Consider the following 6,000-nt stretch of genomic DNA (forward strand, 5'->3'; position numbering starts at 1 on the left):
TGGGCAAGAGTTGTTTAGCCTGTATCAGTAATGTGTGTGATCCGTATTATGCATATATCATTTGACCGAATACATGATAATTTTTTTAACATTTTTTATGTTACACTAACCAGTTTAGTCGGGTCTATCAATCTCTTCCTAATATCTTCAACGATTTCCTCTATAAGTGGGGACTCGGCCGATCAATAATAACAAAAGGAAACAGAAGTGAGTATTAAGGAGAACACAAAGAGACAAAGACAGCATAATTCTTATTCCAATAGGCACGAAAACATTTCCTAATAAATTCTATTTTCAACGTTATTGACCAAAAGTAATTACAACCTTGACATGTCATATCTTTAACAATACAATAAACAGCTGCAAGTATCACTTACCCCAATGATCAAGTAGAACGAATAGCTTTCAGTTTAATAAATTTAACTCTAAAATATTGATCTGCAGTGGAACTTGATCATAAAATCTTCAAAAATTGAATGAAATATATATATATTTTCTATAGCTTGACAAAAACAAAATAAGCATAAAGTGAAAGTATAATGTAAGAAGAGAAGTTTCACCAAGTAGGAACTGAATAAAACCCAGAAATATTTGTTGCTTCTTTCAAAGCATCTCTCTATCTCGTTAATCTCTCTGGGTTCTCCTTATAACGTTCTTCAACCCGACTAAATCCAAGCCCAAAGCTCCCAGTCAGATTCCTTACATCTACTGGATCTACGTGATAGTATACTGGTATTACTACCAGGCCGTATAAACGTCGGCATTCCGAGAAAACGACAACTGATATCTTTGATTCTTCAATAGCATGAGGAAGAGATAGCGGAATATCTTCTTGAGGAAGAATTCCATCATCGATGAAAGTCTTAATCTTATCTTCTTAAGGAAGAATTCTATCATCGATGAAAGTCTTAATCTTCTTGCGAAGTAAAGCTCTATTGAGATGACGGATAAAATTGAAGAGGACATCTACATCCAATAACTAAGGAAAACATCACACTTAAATTGAGTAGTTAAAGAAGAAGAAGAAGAAGCCATCAAGTTCGAAGATAAGAGATTCTAAAGATAATCCACTGACCAAATGGGAAGAAGAAGAGGGAGAGGAAGCCGACAGAGAAGTAGATTTTACGCCGGAGGTTCAATCGATGACCAGATAATCGACTGACCCTTCGGGGATAAAATTATATAAAAACACCTTCGGGTAAGTTTCGTTGTATTTTATGGCCGCCTCATCAGGCGAAAGCTTCCTGCCCGGCTTCCAACTGTTTCTTCTTTTGTTTTATGGCACGTTGACCATTGAAGACAACTGTACCTTCCAGATTTTGAAAATTATAACTGAACATGCTATTAATATTTTAACAGTGAAAACCTAAGGACTAGTAATTGTATAGAGGTGTGAAAAAATTTGGTTGTAAATGCTTTTACAAAGGTTGATACAAAAATAATTACTAGATTCTCTCAAGAATATAAGTAATGAGCTTAGAGAGAGAGAGTTCTTTTTAGAAGGATAAGAATATGATTTTTCCATGTATGATGTCTAAACTATTCCCCATCAAATTATGTTCAATTTATACTTATATAACCATTGGATGGGCTAAAAGATCCATTGAGTTTCGAAAAGGACATTTTCTTCATGAATCCGCACGATACACAAGCATGTTACCATGATATACTAGCGTTTACCACTTAAATTTCCTCTTTCAAGCTCTCATGATTTTTCCTTTTTTCCTTTTAGGCCATATGAAGCTGAGGTAGCTTACCTAATGTTGAATCAAGAAAGACACATGCAGTCCCTGATAGGGGCCGTCGATTTGGTAGATTACAGACTTCAGGGAATCGAAATAAATCTGAGAGAGTGATTTGTCGTACGAATTGCAACATCTGCAACAAAAAGTCAAGTCATTCAATGCCTCACTCCTGTCCTAAAGAAACAAGATGGTTGCAATCCAAAGGACGTTTTCTTAGTGTTGGTGCTGCCATAATCTCAAACCGTAATGAAAGAGCACCCATGGTTTGGTGGTTGATGCACACCTTTCAGATGGTCTATTGCATCTCATATTGATTAAAGACTGTCCTCATGCGTTATATTTATGGTAAAATTAGGCCTTTCTCTTTCTAGCCTTACATTTAACTTTATTATAAACCCTTGGATTCCTTCTTCAAATGCCATTTTCTATTTTTTAATATATTAGGGGTGTTTTCACTTTTATTAATGATATTAGAGTTGTTTCTTAAGTGGTAAAGCAGTTAATTTGCTTCAGTAAGACGCCGAGCATCAGTGACCTGCAAATCTTAGGAAGTCTTTAGCATACCTGGATAAGAAATAATTATTGAACTGTTGTGCTATGTCTCCTGGATATTGTAAAGATGTCACAAACTCTATTTTAAGATTTAAAAACTTCATCCATCTACTGGTATAAATAATTCAGTTTCCCAAAGTTTCTCTTCTTGTGTCACAGTAATCTGGCATTAATTTCTTGCCGATTATCTGAATATTATGACAAATGATGCCTACAGGCACTTGACTGAGCTTGCAAGGAAAGGTGGAACCCCCTTAACTTTGAGTTCGTGGAACATCACAAGTTACAATTTCTTAAAACTTTTATGTTTCTTATTCTTTCGGAATAACCATGATCTAATTCCTATATTTTGTACAGACTCCAGCTTTCTCATTTACTTCTTCTGGAAATGATAGTGTCTGGAATATAGATGGCGAGCTCTTTCGAGCACACCAACTCTCTGCTCAAGTATTCCAAGGCTTTATTAGCTTATTTGCATCCGGTCCCGAAGTTTAGTAGACAACCATCTGTGAGAGTCTCTGCAAAGAATCTCAAACTATGTACAACACTCAGCTAATTTCAATTGATTTAGTTTTTGTAACATATCCAGACTGAGAGGCTTCTGAAAATTGGCCTTATTTAAGTGGCCTTTAGTTTTAACCACTCTGTGTCATTGTTGGCTAGAAGGGTTAAGATTCTTCTAGGATTAAGGCTAGATTCGAGTTAAACTCAAGTTTGAGCTCAAACTTGACTCAATTTGTTTGGAATTGAACTTAAGCTTAAGCTCAGACTTGTCGAGTTTGTTTCAAATAAGCTCGAGTTCGGCTCGTTTTAAAAGAGTCAACTTTTAGTTCAGTTTGAGTTCAAATTTTTAATTAGCTCGTTATTAAAATAACGTTATTTTAATATATATTGATCAAAACAATATCGTTTTATATCAAAATTTTTAGTTCGTGAGTTTGACGAGTTAAACACTCCAAAACTCGAACTTGAGCTCAAAAATGTTGAAGTTTCAAACTTGAACTCGTTTGAGCTTAGCTTGTTTTGGGTTCGATTTGAATCCGACCCTATCTAACATTATCCTGCCTCAAAAATAAACAATAAGCAAAAAAGAATTAAGTAAAGTTTTGTGTTGTCTCAGTTGGCATCAATGTGAAGATTGATTTTCTATTTGGAAGATTGCTGTTAACAAGCCTTAAAACAAGACCCTATCTAACATTCTATAGTATTTGCTTATTGAAAGTTTCGAATTCAATCTAAATTTAAACACAATTCAGTTCAATTTTAAATGTAATTCAATTCAATCGAACTGTTTCGGCTGTGTGAATGAGTCCAGCTCCTAAAATTACTCACACATGTATAAGAAATTTACAATTATTTATAGGACAAATGATATTATTTTAATTAATAAGAATGTTCAATTTGAATAAAGCTAAAGTAAATTAGAATAAGAGAGATTTAAAGGATTCGTCGGATTGAATTTTCAAACACTCTGTTGACTTGGCTCCATCCCAGAGGGGTCCATACGGTGCTTGGAATTGACTAAGTGAAAATTCCAAGAATGGAGATGATTTCCAAGAATTTGTAACATCCATTCACAGTTGGGTTGACAGAGACTATTATGGAAAGACTCATCGCCCGAAGTCTTCACTTGACTTCTGTGAAATAGCAACAACCCCCACCTTTTCATCTTGGGAATAGTCAATGCCACAACCCATAAAAACAGCCTTCTCCTTCAACACTAACTCAGAGTTCTTGCAATGTCTACACCAGCAGAGTAATATATCAGATTTTCCATCAAAATTATAATAATCTTTGCCTATTTTATTTGCTGCCATGAGTATCTATTTAATTCTGTGATTGATTCACTACTTTGCTCAAACTGTTTGCAGATATTATAACTTTCTGCCACCAGTGAGCAAGGCTTATGGAGTGCTCTGTTTAATGGCCACAGCTGCTCAACGTTTACGACTTTATGATGCTTGGAACATAGCTCTCACATATGAAGATGTTTTCAGACGTTTTCAGGTTATTAAAACAATTCCATTTGTATCTGCAAAATATGGCTTCATCAAAGCTTAAGTATATTTGATATCTCACAAAATAAAATTTGCTGGTGGTGCAGATTTGGAGGCTTGTTACCAATTTCTTCTTCCTTGGACCATTTTCATTCCCTTTCGCAATTCTTCTCATCATAATGTAAGAAACTTACTCCTTTCACCAATTATTGTAACCCTTTTTTTACAGAAACTGCAGATTCAAGGGTGTCTGATTTATTTTAACAGACACCTAATACTTGAGATAAATTTTGTAGAGCAAAATATGGTGTTTCCTTAGAGAGAGGGCCTTTTGACAAGAGGACTGCGGACTTCCTATGGATGTTAATCTTTGGAGCAATCTCACTCCTGGTTAGTAAATATATACATTATAATTCTTGTTATTATTACATCAACTGCTTCACCAAAGAGAAAAAAAGTCCATCTTTCAGGCTCTCATCTGCAGTTAATATGTGAAATGGTATTTAGGTGATGGCTGTTGTTCCATTTCTATGGACTCCTTTCATGGGACCTTCCTTGGTGTTTATGATTGTGCATATTTGGGCCCGTGAGTTCCCAAATGCACGAATGAACATATATGGAGTTGTGTCATTGAAGGTACAGTCGCTTACCAGTGTTGATGCTGTTCAGCTCTAGGTGATTAAGACTTTCAATTGAAACAATGCATGTAACTTGACAGGGGTTCTATCTTCCGTGGGCAATGCTTGCACTGGATTTCATATTTGGTGTTCCACTGCTGCCGAATTTTCTTGGTATGGTCGCAGGCCATCTTTATTACTTCCTCACGGTTCTTCATCCTCTTGCCGGTGGAAAATACATATTCAAGACTCTCTCTGGGTGTATACTTTTCTGGGTTTATTTGCTTTTTACTTCTGGTCTTGAATCTTTTAGAATCGTAAATATAAAGTATGAGATTTGGATCCCATATTAGAAAGTATGAACTTCAAATATTGGGGATTTATATGGCTTTGACTCTTCAATTAATAACTAATTTTTGAAATGTGGTTTCCTTAGATTTATATCATTTGGTATCAAAGTCACCATTACGTCTCTCAATTGGGATCTTACGGTGCAGTTGGTGGTGCCGGTATTGTAATGTTAGCTTGAGGCTAACAGAGAATTAACGTATAACTAGTTTGTTGAAGTGTCAAGGCTACGGAACGTGGTGATGTGTTAAAATACCAAGGGCAAGCTTAATAAAGTGATCTTTAATAGTTATTTTTAAGTCACAAGCTGGTTTCATATTGGGACGTGGGGGTCCAAATAAACTCCCCGGTGCAACACAATCCACATGCCGGTTTACATTCAGAGGAAGAAGCTACCGTCTGAATGGAAACGCTCAAGTTCAAGCAGCAGCCACAGCCACAGCAACCCAATGCCAATGCAGCCGCAGATGGGGTTGCCTTCCGAGGAAGAAGTTATCGCCTTGACGGCCGTTAATTAGCTAGATTTGTTTGCACTATATGAAAACCAACTTCATGTTTGCATCACCAAATCAACTCTATCTGTAACCATAGAAATCTATTGCAACTCTAAAGGTTTTTAATTTATAAATGAGAGATGAACTTCGAAAATATTATTAATTTAACGATGAACTTTATTTTTTCAGTATGATTTTGAAGATATCCCAAAATATATTTTCATTATATCAAAATTTTATAAAAAGA

General features: G+C 35.5%; 1 pseudogene; it reads left to right on the plus strand.

Moving 5' to 3' along the window:
* The first annotated feature begins 3,994 nt into the window (after window positions 1–3,994).
* On the plus strand, window positions 3,995–5,763 carry LOC123208068 (annotated as a pseudogene).
* Window positions 5,764–6,000: the final 237 nt, after the last annotated feature.

Source organism: Mangifera indica, unplaced genomic scaffold, assembly GCF_011075055.1.
Source record: "Mangifera indica cultivar Alphonso unplaced genomic scaffold, CATAS_Mindica_2.1 Un_0133, whole genome shotgun sequence".
NCBI lineage: Eukaryota > Viridiplantae > Streptophyta > Magnoliopsida > Sapindales > Anacardiaceae > Mangifera > Mangifera indica.